We start from the raw sequence: 18,001 nt of genomic DNA, 5'->3' as shown, positions 1-18,001 counted from the left end.
ATTCAAAATAATGAGATGGAAAAGGATAGAGTGGGAGACCTATCTTAAGTCAGTCTTGAGGCATTATTGTAAAAGGAGCTTGGGAAGAGAAAATAGATTCCAAAACGACAGGAACTTGGTAAGAAGGAATGAATTGTGAGCCCTGCAAACTGCAAAGGATGATGTAGAAATGCATGAGGATAGTAAGCCCAGAATCAGAATTTATAGCAATAGTAGGTAGAGAAACAGAAATGGCAGTGGTCAAGTTAATGAAGCAAAATGCTTCTGGTGGATGGACAGAAAGAGACACTGAGAGAGTGAGAGTGACAGAAAGGAAGACAGGCAAAGGTCTGGTATAGAGCATGAATGAAGAATATAGTTGCCCATTGTGACAACAGCACTTTACAGAAAATTGCAGTGATGATAGCAAGTCCTGGCAAATTTATATCATTTAAAAGCAAAATTAGTAGGTAAGCAAGACTGAGGTGACCTGCTTAAGACAATCTCTAGTAATAGGAGAATGTTGGTGACAATGGCAGTATAAAATCAGACACGTCTAAAAAAGAGCTAAGAAGCCAGAAGCAGGGTTTCCCTTCCAGATAGTGAATATATATCTATATCTATCTATACATCTATATATATATATATATATATATATATATATATATATATATATATATATAAGAGAGAGAGAGAGAGAGAAAGAGAGAAACTTGTATGCTGTGATCATTAGTGTAAGTCAGAGAAAACCGTTAGACAGTATCAAAGTATTTCTCAGTACTGACAAAATTTAAAAAAATTCACTCCATAATTAGCACAGCTTACCTATCCAACTCTCTTGCTTGATAACCTCTAAAAATTATAAATAAAAAGCCATGGAGGATTCACTGCAACTTAAGATCAATTTATCTCTAAATGTCTTCTCCAAAACGGTAGTTGAAGTCATTGATGCAGACTCCAGAAGCTTCAGTAGAACTCAGTCTAATCGAGTTTTTCAAATCTCGGTTCGATAAGATTGTGGATTTGTTGGATTTATTAAAGGATCAGATTAGATCTCTTGTTGCCATCAAGGAGGAGATAGACCTATGTGATAAAAGTAAGTTTTGCAGTCAATGATATTTTGGCATTGGTCGTGGCTAATAATGAATAAAACGCTGGAGTAGCAAGAAATCAGAATCTATTGACATAGTAGCCACTGAGGCCTGGTCTCTTGGCTAGGGGTTCTAGGTGAAAAATTAAATACGGACTGCTGTTAATCTTCTTTGTACACCTGGGGTACAACTATCTATTGTTGTCTTCTGTAACTTGCATGATATGCAATGCAGCTTTTATGACAAATAGTTAAGAAACACACTTTATGTCCATGAAATTATTCACATTAACGATGTAGAAGAAAGATTAAAGGAATTAGCCCACAACCAAAAGTACTCTGATGAAGATTCTGATGAAGTTCTTGAAGTAAAAGAATGAAAGAATAAAATACTTTGTTGTGTTTTTACTATTGTTTACTGTTTTACTTCTTGTACTGTTCTTGTTCTTGTACTTCTTGCACTGTTGTACCGACTCGGTTATATTACAGCTATAGTACTTTTGATGTGGGGCTATTTTTCTTTAGTTTAGTTCATGTGAGCCCTCAGCTCTATAATTTTATGTGAATGAAAGATACCCAGACATTTCCAGATATGTTACAAATACATGTAACCCCGTACAAAGTGAAAGTGCAGAAGAAGTCATTATTGGGCACATTGTGGGTACTGCAAAGAGCACTTCTGACTGATATCAGTGATTATAACAATAACAATTTTATGAACTTTAATCATACTTTGACTTAGGAACAGGATCCATTCCCATCATGGTATTAGAATCCCAAAAGATTTGGAGAAATTAAAAAGAGAGATGGGAATTAATTGTAAACCATTTTACACTTAACTGAGTAGGTGAAGAAATCATGTGGTGCAGAAGGCTCACCACATCCTTTCAAATGCTATACATAAAATTAATAGAAGTTTCATTTCATAAGATGGATCTGTTCCATACTAGAGCTCTGATTAACAAAAGAAAAAGTGCTGGGGAACAAAGAAACGTTCAGAGCATATCCCCAAATGGGGCAAAAAAAGAAGGAAAAATAAAACAGAACTAGATAGTCATCAGCTTATACTGAGAAGGAATGAAGGCAATACCAGATGAGCTTGATTACATAGAATAGCCTATGGACAGAAACCAAGACAATTGGAACCTATGAAAAATGAGGTAAGACCCTAAAGGTGAACACAACTCTCAGATAAGTGGGGTCCAGGAATATAGGGGGTTGGATCTCTTTCAATGAATATCCAGATTTCATAAATTATCTGCCTAGCTTTTTAATCCCCTGTATAAAATAATCCTACTAACTTAAAGAATTATCCTGATAAAGGATTGAGCTCATGAGGTTCTATGTTAATGTGCATAGACAGGTAGTTTGAGTATTTAAGCATAACCAAATATTTCAAACTTACCGGAATCCTAAAATTGAGATATTCAGGTAACAGTTTTTCAGAAAGTGGTTTGATGGAATTTTTAATTGACTCTCTATTAGCAGGAAACTCCTTAATGCACAGCATCCATGAGACCGGACAACATCCAGGCTGCGTTTTACACAAACTTCAGAATGAACTGGCTCCCCACTTAAGCACCATGTTCAATAATAGCCTCGCATCAGGCTTTGTGCCCACTGAATGGCGCACAGCAACAGTTATCCCACTCCACAAAGGGGGAGCCACCACTGATCCCGAGAACTATCGACCTATTAGCCTAACGAGCCTGGTCTGCAAGACCATGGAACATATCATCATGGAACTCAAAAACAAAGACATTGGTAACCTCCAAACTCTGGGTCCTACCCAGTTCGGGTTTGTGAAAGGCAGATCATGCCTCCTGAACCTGATCGACATATTTGAGGCAGTCACCAAAGCCGTGGATGAGGGTAAGGTGGTTCACACAGCCTATCTTGACCTCGCCAAGGCTATCGACATCATTCCCCATTCTGGAATTATAGCTAAACTCACTAAACTAGGTATAAATCCCTACATCACAAGATGGGTTGCCATCTGGCTCACTGACAGAACCCACACTGTAAAAGTTGCAGACTCCAAATCTGACTTCAAAGCAGTAACAAGTCGAGTACCACAGGGTTCCATCCTGGGACCTCTCCTGTTTGGTATCTACTTCTCTGAAGTACAGGCTAATACAGAAGGCCTCTGGCTAATGAAGTTCACAGATGACTGCAAACTAGGAGCCATAGTCAAGTCCCCAAATGATGTGGACATCCTACAGAAGGGCCTCACTGAGACAGATGCCTGGTGTCAGAGCCATGGCCTCAAGCTCAATGCCAAAAAGTGCAATGTCATCCTCTTTGGTAAAAGCTCTGTACCCATGAACTACCACATAGGCAGCAATCTACTTAACACCGAATGCGTGATAAGAGACCTTGGGACCCAGGTGGACAGTAGTCTCTCCTTTGGTAGTCACATCGCCACAGTAGTGAAGATGTCCTTCTACATGGCTCACCTCATTATAAATGGGTTCTCATCCGGAAAAAAGAGGTCATTATTCCCCTCTACTCATCACTCATAAGACCCATTATAGAGTACAATGCCCCTTTTGGAATGTACCTCACAAGACATCCGCAGCAGCTGGAAAGGCCACAGAAGTACCTCACAAAGAGGATTACTGGCCTCAAACAAATGCCCTACACTGACCGCCTCAAGAAACTACATCTTTACTCCGTAGCATATCACCTACTCCGAGGTGATCTCTGCCTAACATATAAATCTATGTCAAACCCAGAGCTGTTGGACATGCTACACCTAAAGAAATCCCAATTCCTCTGAGCTACACGCTGTAGGGACCTAAACCTTGTCACCACAATAAACAGGACACGCTGGAGGGATAGATTCCTGTCCCAGAGACTTCCTATACTCTGGAACAAGCTACCCATCTATGTCAAGCAAAGTTCTTCATTAGCACTCTTCAAGAAAAACCTTGATGATTGGATGGGAAATAGGAAATACACCCCATGGATTACTTCTGTGTCTCTGCTGGACAGTAGCACAGGAAAATAACTTTCTTGGGTGGCGTAAGCTATGGAACCTTGCTGGCTAGGCTTACGTAGGCCCTTGGGCTGATAGCCTAGTACCTACCTATGAACCTATGAAATAGAAGGATTAGGCTTCCCGAATCCATTATAATTTGGATGTTACAAGGGTGCTGCAACAAGAACCATTATTAATTTTGTGACCATACTACTCCCTTTAAAGCTGTGAGTTAATTGCTATGCTTGTAGCTTGGCAGCACAAACGTAGGGCATCCATTTGTTCTTCATTCAAACTAAGGTCAAGAAATGGTGTGGGCCACTGATTGGAGGATATGGGCTGCTGGAGAAAAATGAAGTCATTGATGACCAGCTCTCCTATCCAAATGAGAAGGGGGGCAGGGAAAACTGCTATCTATGCAATCTCTGGTACAGACCAAAAAAGCTTGCAGCCCAGCATTTCAAAGGGTGGGGGTGACAGACATGTATATTGCTCCTGCAGGGCAGGGATTGTGACAGCTCTGAATCACAGGATATTATCTCTGTGTCCATGGCTCAACTTTGGGTTTTTAGTCCCCACTAATAGGAATTTCATCACAAGACCACCTCATTGAAAAAGTTAATGTACCTGCTTAGTGAAGTGACATATCCAGTATTGTCTGGTAAGGAGCTATTTCGGTACTTGCTGGGAGTATAGGAGAGTGTTGAAACATAGCTGGAAGGATAATTGGGATGTCAAGGAGGTGAGATATATAAAGACATATACAAATAAATCTTATCTGTTATTTTTTCTGCACTTCTCCTCAGCCTTCAGTATTTTAGATCAGTTTTACGGAAAGTCATGTAAGGCTATAAAATATTTTGCTATCTCTTTCACACACACACACACTAATACACACATATATATATATATATATATATATATATATATATATATATATATATATATATATATATATTTATTTAAAAATTCAGTGAAACATGGATTCACTAAATGTTTAGGTTTTGGAAGAGCTTATAAAATCAAATTATATTAAAGAATGTGTATATTGTAAAGTGTATTATAAGTAAGGTGAAGCAAATCCTTAAGCAACAATAATAAAGATCCATGCTTGTGTCATTTTAGAAAAGCATTTACTGTAATTTCTTAATACTTAATTGATAAAATTGACCTATGAGTGTTTGGATTGTCATAAACAGAATGTTACTCAGAAATTACTTCTGGATAACAGTGTGAATGGGAGTTTTAATAAACAAGTTTCTCCAACGAAGAATGAAGCTAAGGATAATAAAATGAAGAAGGAGACAAAACACTGTATTACAAAAATGAATAAAAATACTGGATGTGATGAGGCAGAGAAGCAGGTTGTGGATGTTGCATCTGAACTCCAGTAAATTTAAGTATTACTGATGGGGTAGCTGACACATAATACGGGGAAAATTATTCCATAGATAACCTCATTTCAGATGAATTACATGACTCTCTGGATAGCAAAGATTCAAGTTCATTTGTAAAACAATATACCCAGAAGTCATTTTACCTAGGAATGGAAAGGAAGTTGATGATACAAAGGCTTTAAGTGAAATTAGGAATAATTGTATTGAAAACTTAGAATGTGCAAGTATAGAGAATTCTCTGGTTTACTATCATGTACTCCACTCACAGGGGGTCAAGTCCTCATATGCTCGACAGCATTCCATAAAAGTCAGAATGCCAAATTCTGGTATACCCAACACCAAATCTTCAAACTCCCTACTTCTGTGGACACAACTACAGGTGTTGCCATGGGTCCAGAAGGGGGCACAGCTGGAGAATCAGTAATATCAGTTTTCAACATTGCAGTGTTTGCAGTGTGGGACTCTCCCAGATGGACTCAATCCCCTTGTGAGTTGAGTTCATGATAGTAAACCAAATTCTCCTTCTGTTCTATTGGCACCTGAATCAGATGCATGTTATAACAATATTACTATCAGGAGACAAATTAAAAATATAAGTCAGGCAGAACCTCATAATACATTGGATTATGTTGATGTTAAAGACAATGAAAAGATAACTTGGCAAGGGGTAACTGAATCTTATGAAGTGTTAATTTTGGTTGGGTCAGTACTGAAACCTGTTATTAAAGAACTATTAAAATGGATAAGTCCTGGGAGGGAGGTTGGCATAATGGTTAAGGTGCTTACCTTACAGACACAAGGTGTGGGGTTTGATTCTCACATGGGGTAATTGGCTTGGTTTGAAATGCCCCACAGTGGCAGTTAGCCTAGTACTAATCTATGTAATCTATGTCTATATACTTACTCTATCTGCTGTCCTGGGGTTGAGATTAGCAGACACTTTTAAGGTTTTGCAAAGACTGAGACTAGTGAAACTGGCATATAGTATATATTTAATATATGTAGGGACTATTGATTTAAAGCATACACCCCTTAAGCATGTCATGTATTTAAAGTTGAGTATAACAGAATTTCTAAAAAAGATTAATGTTCATCCATCCTTTTCTTAGACAAATTAATTATGCACCAAGGTTCATTATTGTTTAAGATAAACTTCATTGATGTGTAATGTACAATTACTACAAATTCTAGAACGAGAGTTTTCATTATTGCTGGCTATTTGTTCAAGACAATTTTTGCCTATGTATCTATGGTGCAAGCTACTTGGCTAGTAAAATTATTGATCAATTGATTCCTTTTTTAGTATTAGAACAAAAAGGGATTGTAAAGTTATATAGGAACCAGTAAAATGTATTTTAAGTAATGCTAGAAGCTTGGGAAATAAGTTCACTGAATTAAGCTGCTTAACAGCTGCAGAACAATATAAAATCAGAATGATAACAGAAACCTGGGATTCTTCTCTTTTTCATTTAAAACATTTTGTAACATATGAATGCTTAAGGCAAGATTCAAGAGGTGGTGGGGTAGTTTTATCGGCACATAGCTCTGTCAGATCATCCCTATTTAAGAATACACCTATGTATTAGACAGTGACAGCTCAGATTCATGCAGGTACAACAAAAAAGCTATATATACTACTGTCATATTGTACACCAAATATGGACAATGCTTTGCATAGGGAGTAGTTACATAATTTAGATGACTGCCTGAATTGTAAAGGTGTGACATACTATTACTGGATGATTAAATTACCCTGGAAAATGTTGGGAGTCGCTATGTTTTAGCTCTTACTTAGAATTTGTTGATCTTGTCTCATACTATGGAATGACTCAGTTCATAAAATTCAATACTGGGAAAACATTTCTTGGAGGTTATACTGACTAGTGTACCGACTAAAGTTGAATCCATAAAGATACTCCCACCATTAGGGTCATCAGACCATAACTCTTTCACAGTTGTTATTGATAATTCATTAATCAGTTACACACATTTAAAGACATATGAATATTGAAAGTTAGATTTAAAAAGTTTTACTGAGCATTATGTGAGATGTGATTGGATGACTATAATTTCGTAGATCAAATAGTTGATATGGATATAGTGTTTTGGAGAAGCTGCTTTGAGAGGGAGTTACTACAATTGTACAACAAAATAGAAGCAATTTCACTTTCTCATTTTGATGGAACAAAGATACTTTGAGATTGTTTAGGAGGAAAAAGTGGAGCTTAAAAACCTTAGTAAGGTTCCCTTTAAATATGAACAGAAAGAAGTTTAATATACCATGTAAGAATTTGAAAAAGGAATCACTAACTGCAAAATACATTTTGAAAATGAATGAATTAATAATATCTCAAAAAAGCTTTTATATTGATGTATAAATGAAATTAATAGCAATGCTTTTTCATTACTGATGTTAATTTATGGTGAGAAAATTACTGAGCCTAGTAAAATCGCCAATGAATTTAATTTATTATTTTCAAGCATTGGGTTAGTATATATAAGGATGATGTCTACAGCTATTTTGTAACAGGGTCCTGCCCAGTGATAACAGGAACAAATATTATCAGAGCCCTTGCCAAGTTAAAACATGCTACCTCTATGGGCCCTATTCTGATCCCAAATCAGTTGCTGAATTCTGTAAAAAAAATTCTATTTGACCTACTTAAAGTTTAACATGTAATAAACTATTAGAATCAGGAACTGTTTCAGAAGCCTGGAAACTGTCATGTGTAGCTTTAAATCATAAGGATGGCCCAAAGGATCAGATGGGTAATTTTAGACTCATCAGTTTAACTTCCTTATTAGGAAAATGTTTTGAGAGATGCCTATTAGATCTTATTGAGAACATAGAGATCCTTCATATTAATCAACATGATTTCATAAAAGGACAATCTACTTTTAGTAACTTGATTAGCTTTAATAAACAGATAACTATGGCCTTGGATCTGAGCCTATATCCTGGAGTTATTTTTCCAGATCTTGCAAAAGCCTTTGATAGTTTTCCTAACAAGGTTAATATAAAATGTTTACAAGAACATGAAGTTAATATATACATCATAAGGTAGACTGATAATTGGTTACATGGCTGACAACAATGTGCTAGAATACAGTATTCTTATTCTGATTACTCACAGGTTAAATCTGGAGTAGTTTAGAGTTCTGTCTTGGGACCTGTCACATTTGGTGTCTACTACATTACCCAAGAATAATAAATTCTGGGTCTGTAAGTATGCTGATGATTGCAAGACTGGTTTCTCAATTCAAAATCCCTCTGATATAAATGAATTAAATAATTATTTACACTCTGAAAGTTGTTGGGCACTGGAAACAGGTTTGACATTTAGTCTAAACAAATGTAAGAAACTGTATTTTTCAAACATATGCCCAAGGCTTCCTTTATATTTGGTGTCTCCCCCACTAAATGAGGTACAAGAATATAAAGATATGAGTATACTTATTACAGCTAAGCTGTCCTTTAATTCATATGTAGAGCAGATTTCTATAAAGGCAACTAAGTATATGGGGTACCTGCTAAGGAGATTATTTATTAGAGATGAGCATGTATTGACTTTCATATTTAAAACTTATATAAGACCATTACTTGAGTACAATAGCACCATTTGAATTTATACTCAAGGGCATTTGAAAAAAAAACTTGAAGTAGTACAAAAGAGGTTTACAAAAAGAAAAGAGAAATACAGATATATGCATGTTAGCCTTTGGTGGAAGTTGTTAAATTTGTATAGTCTCTGTTATAGGTATATGTGTGGAAAGTTGTTATTAGCACAAGATCTTTCATGACCCCATATTACAAATTATGTACAGCATCAAGGTTAATAGCTGTGCTAAAATGTACATACATAAGAATATGATGTTTGTACTAAAAAGGCCAATCCCAAAGTCAGAGAGCATTTTTTGCTGGTAAAATTAGAAGATTTTGGAGCAATCTCTGTATAGGCTTACATAATTTAAATAGTTTTGGTAGTTTTACAAGGAACCTGGATATTTGGGTGAGTGATAAAATTTGCATGCCATATATTGTGGAATCATTATTACCTGGTTCCTTTTCAAATGTTTAAATCTTGAAAAATATGCATGTATGATATACTAGCCTACAGGGAGCCTTGTCTACCTGAAACGTAGTATGGACTATTAGGGAAGCTGCTCCTTTTATTTATAATGCAATGTCTGGAATTCATAAATATATAGTGCCTTATACTAGAGCAATGCAGAGACTACTGTAACACTACAGCTGTAAGAAGGATCAGGTGTGTAGTGCTGCATCATTATCTCTGGTAAAGGCTGCAAGCAAATGCAGCTGTCCATGGGTACAGTTAATACTAATTTGCTATGTGCACTTTCCTGGAACTGTTACTTGGATTGGAATAACAAGGTACAGTAAATCAAAAAGTGCACATGTTTTGATGGCATGCAGCCATTCATTGCTATGGCAGTATGGCAGAAAAGTTCAGCAAAGTAATACCTGTAACACATTGCATGGATGTTCCAAGAAAGCTTTATATAACTTGTAGTTTTGTACAAAATAATTGTAAAACTATAAGCTATTGAAAAAGGTCAGTCCTAATTCAAGAATAGTTATATTATTAACAAAGTCCTCTAGTTCAACTATAATCTCATTAGTCAATGATCATGGCCTCTTGGTACTGCATTATCCTACAACTAAAGCAAAATGCATGTCTGTTTATGCCCTTGAAAGTTATTGGATGTTTGAGCTGCTATTCATCACCGTTAAAAGACTGTGTATTCTATGTCACCCGCGTTATCACCTATTCTGGTAATACAAACTCACCATCATAAGCATATCTGTAAAGTGTAGATAATTTCCAAATGCTACTGTTGCAGCTGTAATCCTTCTCTTCCCTATAAGAAAAGGTTTACACATCCGTTTATATTTTGCATTCCTTAGAGATAATCCCTTATGCTTCAAGAAATCACACTGTCAGTGTTTAAGCCTTTGCTTGGAAAAATCACAGTAAAGAAAAATTAATATTTTTCAAAGTAGTTTTACCAAACTTCAAAGCCAAGGCAAAACTGGATTTGATCTTTTCTGTGCCAGTCCTCAAGGTGAACCACAGTTATTCTAAGTTTTCCTCACTGCCATTTCGTTTTTATGTGGGAAGTTAATATACTTCCATGACATGCATGCTATCCAACTGAAATCCCGATCCAAGTCATCATATTCCTAAAATTTACATAGCTAAAACCTCCCAGAGTATCGGTAACTTGCAAGTTCTTCCTCCAAACCTTGTCTTTTCACTCCTTCATTGTCTGTCCTGCCATTGCCAGCTCACCTTTAAACTCCATGTATTACTTCCTCACCCAACATACCTGTGCTTCATGGACAAAATTATATTAGTTTTGTCAGTAACCATTTATATGTTATTATGTACCGATTTTGTTAAAATACCAGTGGGTTTGGTTGTAATCTTTTGTAGCTGTCATGGTATAACACCCAATGAGTACTCGGTGGGGGGGGGCAAGATTAGTCTGACACAGCAGCTGATACATGGAACAGGCTACCAAATTACATTCAAGGAAACACTAGGTTGGTTATTTTGTAGAACAGCCTGGACACTTATTATGGGAACAAGTGTTTTGGTATGTTGGCAGGCTAGAAGAGCATTAATGCCTGTGCTTGAGATATTTGTATGTATGTATATATATATTGGCAGACTAGAAGGACATTAAAGCCCATGCATGAGATATTTGAATGTGTGTATAGCTGAAATGTTCTCTACCATCATCCTTCTCACTTATGTATATGTTAAATGTTCTCTAGCATCATCCCTCTCACTTATGTATATGTTAAATGTTCTCTAGCATCATCCTTCTCATTTATGTATATCTAAAATGTTCTCCAGCATAATCACTCTCACTTATGTATTTCTGAAATGTTCTCCAGCATCATCATTCTCACTTATGTATATCTGAAATGTTCTCTACCATCATCCTTCTCACTTATGTATATCTGAAATGTTCTCCAGCATCATCATTCTCACTTATGTATATCTGAAATGTTCCCCAGCATCATCACTCTCACTTAATTTTGCTGCCAAGTGGACTACTTTTTCTTCCAAATTCTCAATCATTGCAGGGTGTATTGAATACAGCTACCTCTTTCTCTTCAAAATCTGTACTACTTTTTCTCAACATTTCAGAACATTAAAATATGCAATTTATTCTTTTAATGACTCATAACTAGTAAGAATGGAAGTGAGAACTTTTTCGGAAGTAATGCATTATCTTCCTGAGGCTGTTCCCTATTCTGAAGTACCATGGGGTAGCAGTAAAGTTAAGGCATTTTCTAGAATGAATATCCAGAAATCTGTATTATTTAACAGATGCTACTACTACTTTTTAAATACTTTTTCAAAATTCTTGTATTGTAGACAGTGACATTTGTACACATATAATAAATGAAAAGAACATAAACTGCAACAAATTCATGCATTCAAATAGAAATTCTGTCCTAACCTTCTTCACATTAATATAGTGTTTTATCTTCTTGAGCTACTCTTTGCTATATATTATGCACATTTTGATCTATGTTTTTCTTTTACTTTTTAGTTGGTTTCTAACTCCTCTTCATAGATATTGTATTTTTCTGCTACTACTGCAATCCTTATACAATAAAATTAATGTATGCATCGCTATCCTTTTGTTCTAGCCTCTAATGCTGTCAGCTTTATAACATTTTACTCAATTATTTTTAGGAGCAGTTTCTGCTATTGCTTTGCAGTTGTATTTAACTTATAACCATATATCTGTAACCAGTAGTTTATTTTGTACTTAATTGTGGAACTTTTCTCCCTGGGCCAATGCTGAAAAGTTATCGCAGCCATTTCAGTTAGATTTTCCTAGTAAATACTAATATAATATCAATACTAAGTAAAATAAAAATATTTTTAACAACTAACATTCAGACAAACATTACATAAACTGCTCAATTATTGGCTTCCCATAAGCCTTTTTCCTCCTCCTGAACATTATTCTGCATAGTTTGTACACAAATTCCATTTATTTCTCTGCAGTTTTCTTATTCCCTTTTCTATAGATCCCATCTGCAGTTCTTTTATTTTCTTTACAACATTCACCACTTCAGTTTCATTTGGTTTTGATTCTGATTTCCATTTTCTAGAGATTTTTTTTTTTGGCAAGCAATAACAATAAACTTGCTTCAGCAATCCATATCCTATTTACCACCTCAAAAGAATTATTTCGTTGATAACCATTTGCTCCTACAAATTTTCAGATAATGTGCTCTGCAGGAATTTTTTAAAAAAAAAAGTCCCCCAAAATATTGCATCCCAAAACCATGTTCCCAGTTGTCTCTATCTTTGCTACCATACCTACAACATTTGATATCTGCCTCAGGAAAAAAAAAAATCATAGTTTGCCTGGAATATAAAATACCTATGTAAAACACTTCCAAACAAAACTCCTAGGCCTTTTGGATTTTGTTGCAAATGTCAAAGCCATAAAGATATTCTCTAATTATTATTTTATACATTGCCTTTCTATTATCTCTACCCAACCTTTTCTAACTTTCTCCGATTAATTCTTATACTTATCATGCAATATTTTATATGTCCTACTATTTGTCTCTTTTTCACAGCATCAACTGTTCTTGACTGAGTGATGCAAATCTTCACTTAAAAATCACCTATGATCATATATTATGGAAATATATTATCCATAAATGCAAATGTGGTTAATTGATGGCCAGTAGAATCTTTTAGGTTCCACCAAGTCACTTTGGAATATTATGTCCCATCTAGTACTATAATTGCAAACCATATAGCAGCCTGACTTACAAATTAATGTTTTCACTCCTTTAAAGTTTAAAAATGCTACCTCATAATATTAAAATTCCATAGCCCATTTGCAAATTATGAAATGGTTGAATGTTTAGTGGACATGACTCTGAATATAGTTTTTTGATAGCAATACAATTTGTGTGCTCATGTTCAAAAGACTGTCATGTTGTAGCATTTTGTCCTTTTCTTAATAATCATTGTTTTCCATGTTAAAGATATTGAAGACACGCTGATGGTAAGATTCTCTTTTATTTCCTGTTACACAGTTTGTCTTCTACTGATTTCTTATTATCCAAATATCACTTTTTCTTGTCTTATTCTCTACTCATTCCTTATCTATATGCTTATTTCTGTCTGCTTATTTAGCTACTAACGGCTGAAATCTTTTTAACATCATTGGGTCTTCAAGGTAAAAAAAAACACCTCATAGCAATTAATTACTCAACACACTAGGCAGACTGTCAAAATTAAAAACTTTACCAGCAAACTCAGTCACAGGAGCTTGCATTGCAAAATTATTCATATAACTTGAAGTAAATGGTGAATCACAACCCACAATATGACTATGGTATCCATCATTTGTGTGAGATCTAGTAATCTAGACATTTGTATATAAAAAAAAAAAGTCTGTTAAAATGTTTTTCTTACTTGACTACATATATCAGTGTCTTCCAATTAAAATCATCCTAGCTAAATTTCTTCATCTTTATAGCTTTAAGTTATTTTTTTCTTTCTGATTTCTCTGTATACATAATTCTGTTCTTATCATAGATAGCTTAAGGTAGATAAGACAAATGCTGGTGCAAGCTGGATTTGATAACATGAGTTGGAAATATATCAGTTTATTCATGGATGATAGTGTCATGTTGATGAATAAATAGTAAGCAATTCTACCAAAAACACTGCAGGTTTTTAAAACTGTTAGAAAAACGGCAATCGTTTAACAAAATTGGCATAAAATGTTCAGTTTATGCTGGACAAGTTGTAACAGGAAATAATGGAGGAAACTAAGGAAACAAGCAGAAAAAGAGGAAGAGATGTGATGATATATTTAAAGCTAAAGGTACAATACATGAAGGAAAGCGATGTATCAGAAATATAAACAGATTAGTCTTAGTCTTCTTACAGATGAAACAGTCTGACAGATATACTTTCAAGATGGATTAATGAAGCAGGAGAGACAGGTCATTTGCCAATCACAAGCAATGAACACTCTTATGTACACATTACAGTGTGACTACTGGCTTTTGTCCCAGAAGATCGAGATTGTCATATGTCAGAGATTTCTCCTTTTTCAAAGGTGCAATGACCCAGGACTTGGTATATATAAGTTGAAGGGACATGGGGGTACAACATCTCATATCAGAAGTAAGGTAGGCTTGTCCCTAGAAAAATACCATTTTTTGCTCTTGTTTTTTTCACTTGTGAATGCTGTTTTGCACTTTAATGATATAGCACTTTTGTGAGTACAGTCGTGTGCGACAGTTACAAAATAGTTGATCATGGAGCAGAAATTGAGTTTTTTTTAAATAGTGTATGCTTTCTGGCATATCCTGATATGCAAGACAGAATAATTGGAAACAGATACTATAGAGTTACTTTAGAGGTGGAAATGTGGAGGATTAGGGATGAAATAATTTATTTGGAAAAATCAGCTAAGGCAAAGGGAACAACAGGTCTCAAACTTATGATGGTAGATTTCTGATGGGTTTCTTATCAGACTGAAAAAAAATAAGAAAACAACATAAGGATGGTAAGTGATGATGCATAATGAAGGGAGGATGTTGCAGTTTAGATACCAGGACACTAAATGTATTCCCTTTTTTTAGAATGTAGTAGGACATATTACAGAGTATGTCAAAACAGTTATGGTGTGGGGTGAGAATGAGAAGATGAGTAGGAGGAAGGTCGAATCAATGTGATAAGTAGAAGCCAGTGAGAATGAGAAGATGAGTAGGAGGAAGGTCGAATTAATGCGATAAGTAGAAGCCGGTGAGAATGAGAAAGTGAGTAGGAGGAAGGTTGAATCAATGCGATAAGTAGAAGCCGGTGAGAATGAGAAGATGAGTAGGAGGAAGGTTGAATCAATTCGATAAGTAGAAGCTGGTGAGAATGAGAAGATGAGTAGGAGGAAGGTCGAATCAATGCGATAAGTAGAAGCCAGTGAGAATGAGATGATGAGTAGGAGGAAGTTTGAATCAACGTGATAAGTAGAAGCCGGTGAGAATGAGAAGATGAGTAGGAGGAAAGTTGAATCAGTGTGATAAGTAGAAGCCGGTGAGAATGAGAAGATGAGTAGGAGGCAGGTTGAATCAATGCGATAAGTAGAAGCCGGTGAGAATGAGAAGATGAGTAGGAGGAAGGTTGAATCAATGCGATAAGTAGAAGCCGGTGAAAATGAGAAGATGAGTAGGAGGAAGGTTTAATCAATGCGATAAGTAGAAGCCGGTGAGAATGAGAAGATGAGTAGGAGGAAGGTTGAATCAATGTGATAAGTAGAAGCCGGTGAGAATGAGAAGATGAGTAGGAGGAAGGTTGAATCAATGCGATAAGTAGAAGCTGGTGAAAATGAGAAGTTGAGTAGGAGGAAGGTTGAATCAATGCGATAAGTAGAAGCCGGTGAGAATGAGAAGATGAGTAGGAGGAAGGTTGAATCAATGCGATAAGTAGAAGCCGGTGAAAATGAGAAGATGAGTAGGAGGAAGGTTGAATCAATGCAATAAGTAGAAGCCGGTGAGAATGAGAAGATGAATAGGAGGAAGGTTTAATCAATATGATAAGTAGAAGCCAGTGCAGATAACAGGTTTTCCCTTTGACAACCAGATAAGGAAAATAATGATACAGGATAGAAATGAAAAACTCCGCGCTTTCAAGAAATTGAAAAGCTAAGGAGATTCTTTAGTCAGAGGAAAAATGAGTGCCATGTTATGGACAGAAAGAAGGGAGATGGAAGGAAGGTGCTGGAGTATGGAATAAGTCTGCATTGGTGAAGGGCATGTGACAGAAAGACAAAATGAAGACACGAGGTGATCATAATATGATGTGATAAGGCATATATCTGAGATGGATTAGGGTTAAAGTGGGTAAAATGGTAAGTTTGTGGGGAACTGAATAGGTACAGAAATGGAGAAGCTAATGAAAAGATTGCAGAGAGTAATTAGAAGTATCAGAACTTGTGAACCTTCAGTATGATTGAATAACAGGTCGACTGTTACAAAATTAAAAGTAGAAATGTTATGGAATGCAGCAGATTACAGATGGCGTAGATATAGTTCAGATGAAGCTGTGATGACCAACATGTTCTGTGAGTGTGGAAAGACTAGATCAATGTAGAGAAGGGTAATAGAGAAACAAGGAAAAAACTTTTGGAACGATGTACCAGATGATGATAAATGTGGGCTTGTGCTGTTTGCAGTAGGAAGGAAGAAAGAGTGCTGGATTATGTAATGATAATTGAGTAATGTGGGAAGATGTCTGGAATTTGGGACACCGATTGTAAATATCAGACCTTTAAGAGGAACAATTCTGATGTGGGAACAGAATATAAATTCAGATAAAACAGTCAAACACCAGGTACTATTAGTGAAACAGCCTTTCAAACGAATAACAGAATAGTGTGCTGGGTACAAAGACAATCCTGATATTAGTGAAGCCATTACAAGAACCAAAATATGCTGAGTAAAATGCTTGTGGTTTCTTGATCATCTACATTTCATTTTTGCCTTCTGATATAAGTGAAGTGACATATGGTGTACTGCTGCAAGTACTATAATGATAATAATAATAATGATAAAAATGTATGGTGTGCAATGATGCATTACATGTGCATCTGTCTTCAAGTGTACTGGTTATGCCAAAATAAATAAACATGATATAAAATCAAACATTTGCTGCATCCAACAGCTGTATTGAGCAATCGTAGGCTCTGACATCTACAACTGAACCTTAGTTTCTGGGGTATTTTCATCACTAGTCGTTATGACATGGTATAATACATCTCTCAGTATTGTAGTGACTGGATGAGATTTAACTGAAAACCTGCATTCATCTTAGTATATTTTTATGCTTGCTGTTGGATTAAAGTATGGCTTGCTAAGTTAATTGTTTTCTTAATTGATTAAAGGTTAGTTATAATGACTGAAAATTTCTTAAACAGTTACTCACTGCTTATATTCCAAGGCTGATCACCCTCAGCAGTCTTTCAAGTAGTACTGTTAGTTTGTTAGATAAAATACTGTTTCAACAAGGGGTGTCACTGACTAAATAAACTAATTCCAGTTTTCCACAACTTACATCTTTACTCAGTGTTAATACTGTCACTGTCCACCTGTTTTGGTTGACTCTGTGGTTAATGTTCCCTCCTTACAGCTCCAAAGTCTGGAAAGTGACTCTGACCTCTGTGTATTTTCACTACAAAGTCTGCATGCTCTCCCACTGCTCACCCAGTTCTCTTTTCCATCAATATAATAACTTTTTCTCTTTGTTGTACTTGCTCATCCCCTCGCAAGTGGTAAGATAACCTTAGTACCTATGGATATATTCTGGTATTCACCTCCTCTCATTTCTTCTCAGACCATCTGCTTCATATTCTTCCAGTTTTCTCTTTGTCATACATGTAAACCCATATTTACAAAACAGGAGAAATTTCCTTTTCTGAAACATATGCTGACTTCACTAGCTAATCATAATTCCATATGCATATAGTCTTTGCCCATAC

At 35.8% G+C, this 18,001-nt stretch overlaps 1 protein-coding gene across 6 annotated transcripts in view; it reads left to right on the top strand.

The window, feature by feature from the left end:
• The window catches only part of DAB1 (DAB adaptor protein 1), a 2,980,230-nt gene that overhangs the window by 2,567,141 nt on the left and 395,088 nt on the right, over positions 1-18,001 (top strand). The window lies entirely within an intron of this gene.

Source organism: Protopterus annectens, chromosome 10.part0, assembly GCF_019279795.1.
Source record: "Protopterus annectens isolate FY-2018-M chromosome 10.part0, PAN1.0, whole genome shotgun sequence".
NCBI classification, from domain to species: Eukaryota; Metazoa; Chordata; order Ceratodontiformes; family Protopteridae; genus Protopterus; species Protopterus annectens.
Note: the sequence above shows the minus strand (reverse complement) of the source record. Positions and strands in the feature narration are given on the sequence as shown.